Below are 15,242 nucleotides of genomic sequence, written 5' to 3'. Positions count from 1 at the left end.
GTGCTAAGTAATGAAAAGGACTCACTAAAGGTGACATTTTGTTCTAACAATTAATGGTAGCTTTTGCTTATTAAACTGAAAAATTGTGAGTTATCTTATACATCCTTCAGTATCTCAAAAAAGCACTTACATTGAGGTTTTGATAATATGCATATGAATTTAATTGATTGCTCAGTTAAGGTGATGAATGGATTAAAATTTATTTAATTGGTTGGCAGCCCTGATTATTATACATAAAGGTGAGCTAACAGAACACTGAGGTGATACACTTCTTTCTCTAGTCAAAAACCTTCTCTTCTAGCTAGAAAGCTCTTCCTGTAATTTAAACTTAAGTATCTTGCTTTCAATTAATACTTCAGGTTTATGTTTGTTTATTCATATGCTGCTTGATTGCATTTCTTCTAAAATGAATTCTCAAAGTAACTGACAGATTTATCAGAAATTTTTATTTTTGCTACTCTGGTCTTAAGTGTGTCCTCAAGATGGCCTAATAATAACTATTAACAATAAAGCATCCTTAAAACAATCTTAGAAATCCTCTGGCTATTCATTGCCTGGATAAAAGACCACATGGCAGCTCTGAGTCTTGCCAAGGGCAAGCAGTTTATAAGTGTAACTGAAGTAAAGTTGTGCCCTCAAGCCAGTGTTGACTCCCAGCGACCACAGAGCCATGTGGTTTTACTTCGTAGAATCCGGGGCGAGGTGTTACCATTGCCTCCTCCCATGCAGTATGAGATGATGCCCTTACAGCACCTTCCTGCCCAATATAGGTGTTTGGTCAGGGAAACATACCAGTGGGGATTCGAACCAGCAGCCTCTTGCCCCCTAGGCAAGTCATTTCCCCGCTGTGCCATTAGGTGGCTGTAAGTGTAACTACTAATAATATTAAAAAAGGATAATCTGTTTGTTTGTCCCAACAGAAAAAATGAACAGTGCCGCACACATGTACTCTGGAAATTTCTGTAATTTTACTGATGGAGCATGTGCGCGTCCATATACACAGTCACACAACATAGGAAGCTGCCTTATACTGAGTCAGACCATTGGTCCATCTAGCTCACTATTGTCTTCACAGACTGGCAGCGACTTCTCCAAGGTTGCAGGCAGGCATCTCTCTCAGCCCTATCTTGGAGATGTCTGAGAGGGAACTTGGAACCTTCTGCATGCAAGCATGCAGATTATCTTCTGAGAGTGGCCCCATCCCCTAAGGGGAATATCCTACAGTGCTCACACTTGTGGATGCTCCCATCCAAATGCAAACCAAGGTGGGCCCTGCTTAACAAAGGGGACAATTGAACGAGCAATATTGGAGCTCTGGGCAGAAATAAACATGGACAGATATAATTTTTACTCTGGTGAAGAGTGTGATTTTCTTCAGGAAAACAAAAGCAAAAGGCCTTTGGATACCATCTAGCCAATGTTAAGCACTTACACATTCTACTGATTTCAATCGAAAAAGTAAGCATGTTTAAATCTTCTCCCATTGAAATACATGGGACTTCCAAATGCTTAACTTTGGCGTGTGTGTGTGTGTGTGTGTGTGTGTGTGTGTGTGTGTGTGTGTGTGTTTTTCAGGCCAGATGGAGAAAGGAGAGAATCTGGTGCAAGTGGTAACAATTAATTATTCCCAGTCTCAATATCTCTCTCACTCTTCCTCCCCCCCCTTTCTTTTTTCCATGCCTTCAATACTGTCGCGTCTGAAGACAAGTGTTCATTTTGACATTTAAGTTGAATAAAAAGATATTCCTGGTTTAGCTTCAAACTGCTGTTCAATTTTTATTTTTTATTTTTGGTTAAGAGAGAAAAAGGAGAAGTTGTTCCCTGACATCTGAGCTTAAATCATGCACACGTCTAGAGTAACAAAAGATACACACACTCTGTATGGAAATTTACATTAACCATGAATTATCATTTAATAGAGAACCTTGTAATGAAAAAAGTTAGATGTTTCTTAATAGGAGCAGAATGAAAGATCCCAAATTTGGGGATACTGTTAGCCCTATTCACATGTTATGTTCAGTGCATGTAGAATCGATGCACAATTTATGGCTGTTGCTTTTGGTTTTTAATGGTTTTAATTGATTTTAAATAAATAAAATCTTTGAGCAGTATAGACACATTCAGTTATTCACACATTATGCTCGATGAACTTGCAGCAGTATGCAGCCTATTCATATGTTGCTTTTGAGAGGGCCAGTGCTTAAGTTCGCGTTTAAAAGTATTTCATTATTATTTATTAATATTTATTATAATTTATATACTGTCTTTCAGCAAAAAACCCCTCAACATTCTCAAAGTGGTTTACTTGCAAAGAGCATGATTATAAGAAAAGGTTCCTTGTCTCCAAAGGGCTCATAATCTTAAAAAGAAGCACAAGGGAGACGCCAGCGGCAGCCACTGGAGGGATGTTGTGCTGAGACGGGACACAAACAGTTGCTCTGCTCAGTGTAAGAGAGCCACCACTTCAGAAGGTGCCTCTGCGCTCAGCTAGCAGGGGAAATGAAAGCATGCACAATTCATGCAAAAACATGTACATGTCTACATATATGTATCTGTATACAAAGGCTGTTCACATGAGCAGCCCTCCCCAGGCTTGGGCAGCGCTACCTAGTAGGGTTGCTTGTGTGATGTGCCAGGATCATTGCCCTGCCAGGTAGCCCAGGAATTTCCCCATAGCTATTATTATCCAGGTAGAGGGGCTGCCTGCAGACACAGAGCCGGGCACCTAGAGCACCCGGCTTGAGGGGAAGTCCTTCAATGCACCGTACTCTCCATGCAGTGCATTGTGGGATTTCTGGAGGCCAAGCAGAATGCTACACCAGAATGCTGCACCGCTCACTGCAGCGGCGATCATGGGCACGGCAACGGGAGCAAGGGGATCATGTGGAAGATGATAGGTATACTCCTACTTTCCTCCCACCCCAGCCCTCCCTAGCCACCAGAGATTTTGGTTGTGTGAACAACCTTACAGCGTAATACCTGGGTAGCAACAAAAGACACGGAATTATCAAATACTCAAATTATTTTTAAAAAATCAAAAATTATCACGTTATTTAAAATTTATTTATTTATTTATTGCCATCGTGGTTGGAAGGAGAAAGCAGGGCAGTTGGGTGTTTTCTTTCAGGCACCTCCAATTGTCTCAGATTTATAACGCTGTTGTCTCAGCCATTTTGGGGTCTGAAGAATAGCCGTGCTTGACTTTGGTCAAAAAGTAAGATGGACTTCGGAGAAGATATGAGTCATGCTTAGAAGGGAACTGTGAGTCACCTTAGTCATGAGAAGCCTGACTGCCAGGGAAACCTGCTCTGACCCACTTGGCTGGTGCACCTGCTTTGATGACACTTTTAGCAACTGTGGTTAAAAGTGATGCTGACACCAGAAGAAGAGCCAGGTGTACGTGCAGATACCGGTCAAGCCCCGGATGTGATTAGGAATATCTGTCCTCACATTAATGCCAAGACCTTTTCGCCTTTCAGATATAAGTTTTTAGAGGGGCCTAGAGACAGCTGTGAGACGGACCTGAGAAACAAAACCAAAATTGGTTTCTTTCAGGCAGTTTTTGTGGTTTGACCTTTAATTTTCTGAATTTGCGGTTTTGGCCTATAGAGGGGTGAGTGTGGGGGTCTACCGTCCAGCAGTTACTTCTTTGAACTGACTTAAAGGACACAGCCGGTCTTCTAAGGACTAGTAATAATTATGCTGTGGCTTAGTTCTTGCAAACTAATACAAAATCTTTCTTAGATCTTTAATTTGTATTTAAAAAACCTCTCTCACATTCAGTCACATTTTAAAACCCTTTATCTACTGACTCTTAATATAGTTATAGTAATCTTAGAATGGCTAAGTTAAGTTCTCTCGTACTTTTAACCATTACACTTTATTTTGATATCCTCATGCTTACTTTCTCATTTAATCAGTCTTTGTGCGAAGTAACTTTCTTTTGGTAAGAAGCAATTCTGTCTCCCATTCCTATTGCTGTATTTGTGTTTGGAATTTTAGGCAAGTTATTACATTCTAAATCCATCTAATTGGTCTGGTTTTTGATGGAGGCTGGAAACTAGCAATAAAACACAGTCTGAACCTAGAAAGGGCTGCCTCTAGCCCTGAGTGGAGGTGTGTGTGCGGGGGGGCTCAGTTTGGCGGGCAGTGAGGGGGAGGATAATTAATCAATATTGTTCTGGGACTGCTGGAACTAGAAGAATCTCTGTTGCTGTGCTGTAGCATGGGGCCCTAAGCAACAACTCCCCCCACCCCACCCCCGCTTTTAGACAGGCTTGGGTAGAGGTTGTTAAAGGCCCCACTAAGCCAGATCATTCATTCCACTAGCCCAGTGTGGCCTACTCTGACTGGTGTTGGTTCCCCAGGGTCTCAGGCAGAGACCTTTCCAAGGCTTGGGACTTCCTGCTTGCAAACGACATGCTCTACCCACTGTGCTTTAGCTCCTCTACAAGTCTGAAGAAAGAACTTGGAGAAGGTTTGGAGGTATGGAGAAGCCACACCAGCAAAGTGAGAATCAGAATGGTATAGTAGGCTTATAGAAGATCCTAATGGAGGCCTTGTGCATTCTTCAGGGACATCATTAGTGGGTGGCCACGACACATGGGCCCCAAATAAATGCTCAGAGCCCCAAAATGCTCAGAGCCACCTCCTTCCTCCATGATCTCTTCCAGAAAGGAAGTGCAGCCGTTGAGGCATCTGCACAGAGCATGGGAGAGAGCTCAAATACTCACTAGACCTCACCTAGCTCGCTGCTGCTTCCACCTTCATAAAGTAAATTTGTGCCCTCAAGTTGGTGTCGACTCTTGGCGACCAAAGAACCATGTGGTTTTCTTGGGTAGAATACAGGAAGGGTTTACCATTGCCTCCTCCCACACAGTGTGAGATGATGCCTTTCATCATCTTCTTATATCGCTGCTGCCCGATATAGCTGTTTCCCATAGTCTGGGAAACATACCAGCTGGGATTTGAACTAGCAACCTCTTACTCGCTAGGCAAGTCATTTCTCCACTCCGCCATTAGGTAGCTTTCCACCTTCATAGGAGCTGTATTATAATACTAGAGACTTTTAAAAAATATACATAATTCTTGGAGTGTTTGATTGAAATTTTTTATCAAAAGTGGGGCTGTGGGCCCAGGCCCCAATCTTTTCAGTACCTAGCAACACCCCTGGCCTTCTTTATGTACATGTGCAACAAACACTGCTTAATGGCGGAGAAGCTGATTGACCATCCAGCTATCGTTGGACTACTACTCCCATGATTCCCAACCACCTAGGGATGATGGGAGTTGTAGTCCAACAACACCTTACAGCCTCTTCTTATATCACTTCATCAGCAGAGGTTCCCACATTCCCAGTAAAAGAAGATGAGAAGAGAGGCATGCTTCTGTTGGTATAAAAAGTAGGCTCCACCTCTGCTGCTTTATAGGCAGACGAGGCAGGCACCTGTTTAATAAACACACAGTTGCCCAAACCTCTCGTTTGGCCCTAGAAATACTGGAAGTTGTCTTTATTTTCACGAGCAAGGAAAGCTTTCCCAAAGCTTGTTGGCAGGCTGGCCGGCACATTATTCCATTACTGGCTTGGCAGAGCGAAGTGCTTAAATGCCTAGCTCTAGAACAATTTCCCTCCCTTGCCTTCCCCACAGCTATGGCATCTGACTGACATGGTTCCTTCCCAGCTGGCCTCCCTTCAGCTTTGCTTTTCTGCCTCTCCTGCTGTGCCTGTGCCTGGGGAGATCGTCTTTTCGGGAAACTCTCCGCCACCTCGGTGGGTTCTGTGTGTGTATGTATGTATAAGTGCATATGGAAGGTGAGGAGATAAATTTGAAAAGAATATTCATTGAGATGAGTGTTTTTTTTAAATGTGAATAACACCCAGATCAATGACCCTCATTGCAACTTAAGTGCCTGACATTCAGATTAATAGTGCAGAAGTGTAGCATACAAAATACCTCCACAACATTTAGTAACACAGAGTTGTATTGCAGAAGGGAGTGTGGGTTTTTTTGCCAGTCCTCCCTCTCCCCATAAGTGCATCCTGTAACTTGGAAGTAGGTCCCTGAGGGTCACACGGCCCTCAGGGACGTACGTCCGGGTTGCAGGGAGCACTTCTAAGAGGAGGGGCAATTGGCAAAAACGGCTTCCTTTGAGTGCAACATGACTCTGCAGTACTAAATCCTGCGGAGGTGTTTTGCGTGCTGTGGCTCTATACTGTTAATGAGGGTGTTCTCACAACTGGTCTTGTGGTAGCAAGCATGACTTGTCCCCTTAGCTAAGCAGGTTAGCTAACCATCCACCCTGGTTGCATGTGAATGGGAGACTAGAAATATGTGCTTTGTGAGATATTCCCCTCAGGGGATGGAGCGACTGCTCTAGGAAGAGCAGAAGGTTTCAAGTTCCCTCCCTGGCAGCATCTCCAGGATAGGGCTGAGAGAGATTCCTGCCTGCAGCCTTGGAGAAACCACTGCCAGTCTGTGACTACAATACTGAGCTAGATGGACCAATGATTTGACTCAGTATATGGCAGCTTCCTATGTTCCTAACCAAGAATTAAAAGGTAGGAGGCAGTAAAGCCAGCTATTGCTGATCGTAAAAACCCACAGGACTCTAGCCAGCCTGTTCAAACAGGGGCGTAACAAGGCTGGAGTGGGCCCAGAGACAAAAATTTAAAATGGGCCCCTCGCTGATTCACACACACACTTCACAACATATAATGTGACTTGCCTCATGTGACTTGCCTCTGGGGGGCCCCTCGAGGCATGGGGGGCCCCAGGCAGCCGCCTCCCCTTGCCTCATGGTAGTTACGCCCCTGCATTCAAACCTGAGCAGCCTGACTTTTTAAAATCTCACCCTTTAAAAAACCTTTACACAAGATTGCAGCCAGACCTGTTGGGCCTCACTGTTACCTCATGTGACCTGAAATGGTTCCCTGGAACACATGCAACACTCTCCATGGGAGCTTTCATAACTGACCATGCTGCAATGGTACAGCCCATTCTGCCACCTCAGGGTGCTGCCCTCCCCATTGTGTTGCATGTGGAGACCTTAGGGCTATACTCCCCAACGGAAGTAAGGTAGGAGATGTCTCCAGCCTTAGCATGGGAGCGGAGCGCCCTCCTGGTATTTGATTGTGTGTAAGCATGCAAGTGGGGAGGAGCTTGCTTGTCTGTCAAGCCCCATCCCGGTAGGAGGATTTCCCCTCCTACCTCAGTCAAAAGCTTGGGACGGAATCTGGGCAGGGCAAGCCTGTCCTACCTGACTGGGGCTTGACAGACAAGCCGACTAGGGATGTGCAAAAAATTTCGGGCACAGAACGATCTGTGCCCAAAACGAACAATTTCGGGTGATTCGGGGCCGAACCGAATCACCCCCGATGTCCCCCGAATTTTTTCGGACACGAGCCGAATCACCCGAATTTCGGGCAAAAAAAATTCGGGTGATTCGGTTCATGGTTGATTTTTGGCGATTTTTAAAAGTTTTAGTGACTTTGGGGCAGTTCGGGGGCATATCATGGGATCTGGGCAAAAGGAGTGGGGTGGGGTGGTAGTGCCTTATGGGTGCAGGCTACCACCCCAATTTCAGGGGGATTGGGCAAAGGGCTGATTTTTGGTAAATTTCTGAAAATTTCATGTCTTTGGGGCAGATTGGGGCATATTGGGGCAGAAAGTGGGGCCTGGGGCAGAATAGTGGTGTGGGTTGGTAGTGCCTAATGGGTGCAGGCTACCACCCCAATTTCAGGGGGTTTGGACAAAGGGGTGATTTTTTGAGAATTTTTGAAGTTTTGGTGACTTTGGGGCAGTTTGGGGGCAGAAAGTGGATCTGCCCCAAAAGAGTGGGGTGGGGTGGTAGTGCCTAATGGGTGGAGGCTACCACACCAATTTCAGGGGGATTGGGCAGAGGGCTGATTTTTTGAGAATTTTTGAAGTTTGGGTGTCTTTGGGGCAGATTGGGGGCAGAAAGTGGATCTGCCCCAAAGGAGTGGGGTGGGCTGCTAGATAGTGTCTAATGGGTGGAGGCTACCACCCATCCCCAATTTAAGAGTGATTGGGCAGGGGGTGAATTTTGGTGAATTTATTTTTATGAGGTTTGTCTTCATAAGGTGAAGTGTGCTAAATTGATTACTTCCTCATATTATTCATAGTAAAGGAAAGTGTGAAAAAGTGAAAGTGGGGTCATGAGAGTTGTTTAATTGAAAAAAATCTCATTTGCTATGATAGAATGAGAATTCACACCTCAGAAGTTTTTTCTGAGGTGTGAATTCTCATTCTATCATAGCAAATGAGATTTTTTTCAATTAAACAACTCTCATGACCCCACTTTCACTTTTTCACACTTTCCTTTACTATGAATAATATGAGGAAGTAATCACTTTAGCACACTTCACCTTATGAAGACAAACCTCATACAAATAAATTCACCATAATTCACCCCTCTGCCCAATCACTCTTAAATTGGGGATGGGTGGTAGCCTCCACCCATTAGGCACTATCTACCAGCCCACCCCACTCCTTTGGGGCAGATCCACTTTCTGCCCCCAATCTGCCCCAAAGACACCCAAACTTCAAAAATTCTCAAAAAATCAGCCCTCTGCCCAATCCCCCTGAAATTGGTGTGGTAGCCTCCACCCATTAGGCACTACCACCCCACCCCACTCTTTTGGGGCAGATCCACTTTCTGCCCCCAAACTGCCCCAAAGTCACCAAAACTTCAAAAATTCTCAAAAAATCACCCCTTTGTCCAAACCCCCTGAAATTGGGGTGGTAGCCTGCACCCATTAGGCACTACCACCCCACCCCACTATTCTGCCCCAGCCCCCACTTTCTGCCCCAATATGCCCCAATCTGCCCCAAAGACATGAAATTTTCAGAAATTTACCAAAAATCAGCCCTTTGCCCAATCCCCCTGAAATTGGGGTGGTAGCCTGAACTCATTAGGCGCTACCACCCCACCCCACTCCTTTTGCCCAAATCCCATGCTATGCCCCCGAACTGCCCCAAAGTCACTAAAACTTTAAAAATTCACAAAAAATCAGGACTTTGCCCAATCCCCCTGAAATTGGGGTGGTAGACTCTACCCATTCGGCACTACCACCCCACCCCAAAATTTTGCCCCTGGGCCCCTTTTTACCCCCCCGAATCGATTCGGATTCGGATTCGGATTAAATCCGAATCCGAACCGAATCAAGGGTGAGTCGGGTGACCCAGATTCGGGCACAAAACAGAACGGGGGTGATTCGGCTCGGGTCCGAGCCGAATCACCCAAAAATCCGAATTGCACACCCCTAAAGCCGACTCCCCACTCCTAGGATTGCCATTTTCTGGTGCCTGATTTCCAAATCCGGGTGCCTAATTTGCATATTATGTAAATTGGCTTGAAAATAATTTTTGAGCAGAATAGTGACTGCATGTTTTGCTCCATAACTCTGCTTCTGCAAGGGCTAGAGTAGAGCTTAGCTTTTTGGAAAAATGAAAGCTGAAATTGGTGAATCTGGTGAGATGCCTAAAATCTGGGTGAAACCTGAAATTTCTGGGGGCATGGCAGCTCTACCCACTCCAAGCTTACTCCAGGCAATCAAATACCAGGAGAGCGCTCTGCTCCCATTCTAAGGATGGCGACGTCTTCTGCCTTTTGGTTGTGAGAACAGTCCAAACATCTTTGACAACTTTTAAGAAGTCCTTAAAGACCCATTTATTCACCCACACTTTTAACTAGACTTGTGGTTTTAAATTGCTTTAAGGTTTTAATTCCTGTTTTAGTTTGTTTTATGTTGATGTAAACCACCCAGAGATGGAAGTTTGGGGCGATGTACAGATAAAACAAAACAAAACAAGTTTCTTAAAATCCATAAGGTGCCTGCGAACACTGAATCTCATCACTGAAAAGGGGTGAATTAACTCTGATTTTGGCATTTTTTCCTAGCTAGCAGGTTAATCAGAGTTCATCCTAAACCTTCAAGGTTCTGTGAGGATCTGGGTTTCAGTGTCTTTGAAAAATCAGCATTGCTTCAGCTTGGTACACCCAGCTCTTGAAAAGTGGAGTTTGATTCCAAACAATATTGGTAAGGACAATTCAGCGAATGTAAGACTGATCAGAAGAAAGGCAAAACCCTCAGTCTTCAGGGAGGGAAGGAGACTCGTCTCAAACTGTTGTTGTCTCCTGTTGAAAGTCGGAGAGTTGGCAGTCTGCATACACAGCAGGGCAGGGAAGGAGGTGGCGCAGCAGGGGCCCTTCTGTCTGGCCCACTCTCTGCTCCATGTTCTCGTTTCCCTTCCTGGCTCCTAGGAGCAAACACACTGTGTTTCTCCCCCTCCTCCTTCTGGCACTTTGGCAGGCCAGAGAAAAAACCCAGGTGGCTCTCGCCCATTGATCCAGGGCCCACATTCCATGGCTGGTCACGTGACGCGAGCCACTCACGGGGGAGCCTCCGCGAAGGGTTGCGCAGCTCCGTCAGCCTGAATTCAGACTTTTGTCTCCAAACGTGGAACCCCCAGGCACTCCCAAAGCAGGACGTGTCTTCTTATGCAGCGGGAATGCATACTAGCAATAGGCCCGCAAAGATGCAAGGAGGGAAATCTTAGCCAGGCAGTAGCTGAAGCTGAAGGAGTTAACCCTTTGCACCCTTTAACTTGTTTCTTGCAATCCTGATCCCAAGGAAGGTTTTGGTGTGGTGTGGTGTGGGTGTGCGTGTGTGCATGCACACAGATGAAAAACTTGAAATTACCAGGAAGGCAGAAGTTTGTGCCAGGAACAAACACTGGACTTGCTCACATTTACACTAGGGTTGGCTGAATTCAGGACAAGTTGAGGGGAGTGGTGGGGGACTCTTGGGGGCTGGGCTACTTGGGGCGGGGCTTGGCCCCATGTGGCAAGGTCGCAGCCAGTCTGCCAGCTGCTGGGCATGCTTACCTGGCAGCTACAAGGCTGGTGGTGGTGGGTGGCTGCTGCAGCAGGCAGTGGCAGAGATGGCAAGAGCTCCTCTGCCCACCTTCCAAACTATGACTGTCCAGTGATGTTGGGGCGGGCGCCCTGGAGGTGGCTGGCGTGTGCATGTGCAGAGGCCTGAAATGGGCCCGACTGACCTCATTTGGGAAGAAGGCGGGCACGAGGGAGGAGCTCGCCACCGTCTCTTCCACCTGCCTCCAGCATGCCCGGGGCGCCTCTGGCCAGCGCACCCACCCTGACCTCACCGGGCGGCCAGTCATAGTTTGGGAGGTGGGCAGAGCTCTCGCTGCCATGCCCACTCCACCACTGTTGCCGCTGTGCAGTGGCAGCTTTAAAAGAAAAGAAGAAAAGAAAAGACAGGCAAAAAGCAGAGACATCCCTCGCAATGCAGGACAGTTGGCAACCCTAACTCACACATACACACCTGCACTTGCAGGCTTCTTGCTTCTTCATAGATGTGAAATGCAGCTATTCACTTTTGTAGGGGAGAAAGCGAAGGGGGTGCAGCACTGGGGATGCTGTGTACTGGGGATACATCGGCTCTCTTTCCACTGGTGATCCATAGAATGCTGATCTATGTGACCCCACTCCTTCATTTGCCTATCAGCATACTGGGCTCTGTGACTTGTGGCAGAACATTGGAAACTCGTTGTCACACACATCTCAATTATTTGCTAGGTCAGTCCTCCAGTAATTAAAAATGGGCACAGGGTCACAGTCCTGCAGTGGGTTTTTATAAAGCTCCGATGGTTGTGTATTTCTGTATCTCTTGCAACTTCTCAAGGTCTGCACGGTGAATATCAAGATGGTTTCTCCAGTGTTTATGTCCAGGTTTGGGGCATTCCCATTACAAAGGTTTTAGGACTCTTTGTACTTTGTGCTTCCTTGAGTGAATATGGATTTAGGCACAAACTCCTACCTCATTAGAATATTACTGTTCTGTTCCTCACTTTAAAAAATGCAAGTTTCTAGCCCTTATGGATGCCAAGTTATACATAAAACATATGGGCAATGTATATGTTTAGCAGAAGAATCCAAATTAATTATGCAAACAAGAATATATATGGAAATGCTCGTTTTGCCTAACTTAAGCATAATATTTAACTTTTCTTGGCGCACAGTTTTGATTACCTCGATACAAAATGTGAAATATGTTCCTCAGCAAAGAAAATTCCTTGAATTATTTTTTTACTTTCCCTTGTCTTTGTTTTCTATTTTCTAAGCTTCTGACAGCTTCTGAACATGTGAATGAGCCACCACAGAGATAACATTCTGGTTGTCCCATTTCAAAATGTAGATGGTAGAGCTGGAAGAGGTTCAGAAAAAGGCAACCAGAATTATCAAGGTGGGATTGGTATTGCTTAGAAAAAAATATGACTAAGGGAAGAAATGATGGAGATTTATAAAATTGTGCATGGTGTGGAGAACGTGGATAGAGAGAGATTTCTTTCCTCTCTGACAGCCCTGGAAACAGGGGTCATCCAATTAAACTGGCAGGAAATTTAGGATAGACAAAAGGAACTTCACACAGCACAGAATTAGCTTATGAAAGGGGTTCTCAAATTTGGATCCCCAGATGTTGGACTACTGTTCAACCCAGCCCCAATGGCCAAACCATCGCTCAGTATGTAAGACAGGGTTTCTATAAAGTAAATCACATTGTGCCTTAATGGTACTGTTGAGTAACAATAGTTTTCAAGACTGCTTTGAGATCTAATGAAGTCTACCTATCCGCCTATCTATCCACCTATCTATTCTTTCAACAACAACAAAATTAAAGCTGAATATTTCAAGCTCCAAACAAAAACCTTCTGACGTCCAAAACCTCTCCCCACCACCCGCCGACCTGAAAATTGAATCCTCCAAGTTCATTTTTCTTGAAGTGCAGAACCAGCTCTTGCAGACTCCTCATAAGCCACAGATTCCTTCCCTGTGACCAATGATTTTGGGGCAGGCTAGGGAAAGTTCCATCCTTGGCCAGAGTTAAAGGCCTGCCTCAAGACTTGGCAACGCAGAGCTCCAGATTGACTGGATTAGTATGATTTGCTGCGCAGGGGCCTCCTTGGCCATACTTGGCCTGGGTTTGCTCCAGGTCTCGCTTAGCCATAATCCGTTGGCTTTATTTTCATATGGTGGGGGAATCTGTGCCACGGCATGGGTGGCTGCAAGAGGAACTCAGGGTGGGGTTTAGACAGGGCTGTATGCACTTTGCACTGAAAAATAAAATATGGATTCTGTGCCAAGATGATACAAAAGGTGAATTTTAAAAAACCCTGAATTGTTCTGCCTGTACTAGTCATGCTAAGCAAGCACATTTACTACTAGTACTACTGCGACTACTATTTATATACTGTTTTTCAACAGAAGTTCTCATTCACAGAAAAATAAAATATTTCCATATATTTCTGCATTTTGCCCAAGTTCTTTTTTGGGGGGAAGGCATTGTATGTCCAAGAGCTTCCAGTAACACTGAAGGTCCAGCAGGCAATGTGGCTCAGCCCCCTCTAATGAGATACCTCCAGACATGGACCACACACCATGGGGGCATCATTAGGGGCTCAAGCCCTGTATCTCATGAGCCACTTCCTTCTCGCATGGGAGGTGGAGGGCTGCTGCTGCTAGGAACATAGGAAGCTGCCATATACTGAGTCAGATCATTGGTCTATCTAGCTCAGTATTGTCTTCACAGACTGGCAGCGGCTTCTCCGAGGTTGCAGGCAGGAATCTCTCCCAGCCCTATTTGGAGATGCTGCCAGGGAAGGAACTTGGAACTTAGTTGCTCTTCTCAGAGCGGCTCCATCCCCTGAGGGGAATATCTTGCAGTGCTCACACTCCTAGTCTCCCATTCATATGCAACCAGGGCAGACCCTGCTTAGCTAAGGGGACAAGTCATGCTTGCTACCACAAGACCAGCTCTCCTCTACAACAACAACAATCCCATCTTCTTCCTCCCTAAAAGTTGCTGTGCTGGGGACAAAAGGGACACTTTAGCTCCCAGTATATAGCACTTCTCTCCTCCCAATATAGCACTTTTCTCCTTTAGTTTCCTTCCCTTTGTGGAAGAATCAGGCATAATTATTGTCTTTATATCATGGATCATGATTGAGTTTAATTATCAAAAGGGGGTCTGTGGACCTGTTCCCTGGATCTTTTGAGTACCTAGCAATGCCTTGTCACATACTTTCTTTCAGGTCTTAAGGACTAGAAACGTTCTTGGGGTGAATTCCGTGTCTGGTCCCAAATGCTGTGCTCCAGCAGAATACACATAGCCCTGGACTTTGATATCCAAAGTGTTCGTCTGAAACAGTCACTAGCAGCAAGTCTTGATAATAGTAGTAGTCCCATATTTAACATGCACCTGCAGCCTATTTTGGAGGCATCTCTAGAATAAATGTAAACCACCCAGAGACGAAAGTTTGGAGCGGTGTACAGATTCAACAGATAGATAAATTAATTAATTAAATAAAGTAGGGTGGGCTGGAAAATGCAGAGTGTAGCTCTCTACATGTCTGGACTTCAGGAGCAATGCCTTTAATGCAGAAGTGAGAAGGATCTTTGCAGGGCACTGAATGAAGCTCTGCCCCCCACCATTGGAAATTCTGATGTTTCATTTTAAAATACTATTATGTGCACACCTTGAGGGCTAGAAACTTATTTTTAAATGCTGAGCTTCTCAGGCTACAGAATTCTATGCCCAGGACCAAATTCCTTGTCTTTTCTGCACTTATATGAAACCATGAAATACTCTTAAGCTCTGCCTATGGTCCTTAACAGCAAAGCCCTGATGGAGCCTTCTGTTGATTAAACTAGGGCTGTTTCACTACATTTGTGGATTACTCAGAAGCAAACGAAGGGAGAGCTTGGGCGGTTGCCTTGAAACTACCCATGGACTTCCCCCAAATCCTCTCCTGGAACAGCCTTTGTGTGGGTCTGCATCTTTTCTGCCCAGATGGTTGCAAGTGAAAAAGACAGTGAAGAAAAAGAGAGAAGGAAGGTGGGGTGGGGGGTGGGGGGATATGGACATGTTTCCCCCAGCACCAGACTTGCAGCAGCAACTGCCCCACCCTGCAGTGGGGTGGGGATAGAGGGCCTGCAGTGTGTTAGAGAGCCCCAGAGTGAGTGGGCACACAGTATGCACACATCCTGATTCTGTCTCAGCTCAGGCATTCTAGTGACGATGATGCCATAGCTCAATGGCAGAGCATCTGCCTTTCATGCAGAAGGCCTCTGGTTCAATCCCTGCATCTCCAGGAAGGACTGGAAAAGACTCTGGCCTGAAATCCTGGAGAGCCGCTGCC

The 15,242-nt window shown here is 45.7% G+C and overlaps 1 protein-coding gene across 7 annotated transcripts in view; it reads left to right on the top strand.

Annotated features, from left to right (window-relative positions):
- Positions 1 to 15,242, top strand: part of BCL11A (BCL11 transcription factor A) — a 213,068-nt gene that overhangs the window by 167,022 nt on the left and 30,804 nt on the right. The window lies entirely within an intron of this gene.

The sequence above is a fragment of the Hemicordylus capensis genome, chromosome 1 (assembly GCF_027244095.1).
Source record: "Hemicordylus capensis ecotype Gifberg chromosome 1, rHemCap1.1.pri, whole genome shotgun sequence".
Classification (NCBI taxonomy): Eukaryota; Metazoa; Chordata; class Lepidosauria; order Squamata; family Cordylidae; genus Hemicordylus; species Hemicordylus capensis.
This window is presented reverse-complemented; position numbering and strand designations above follow the sequence as displayed.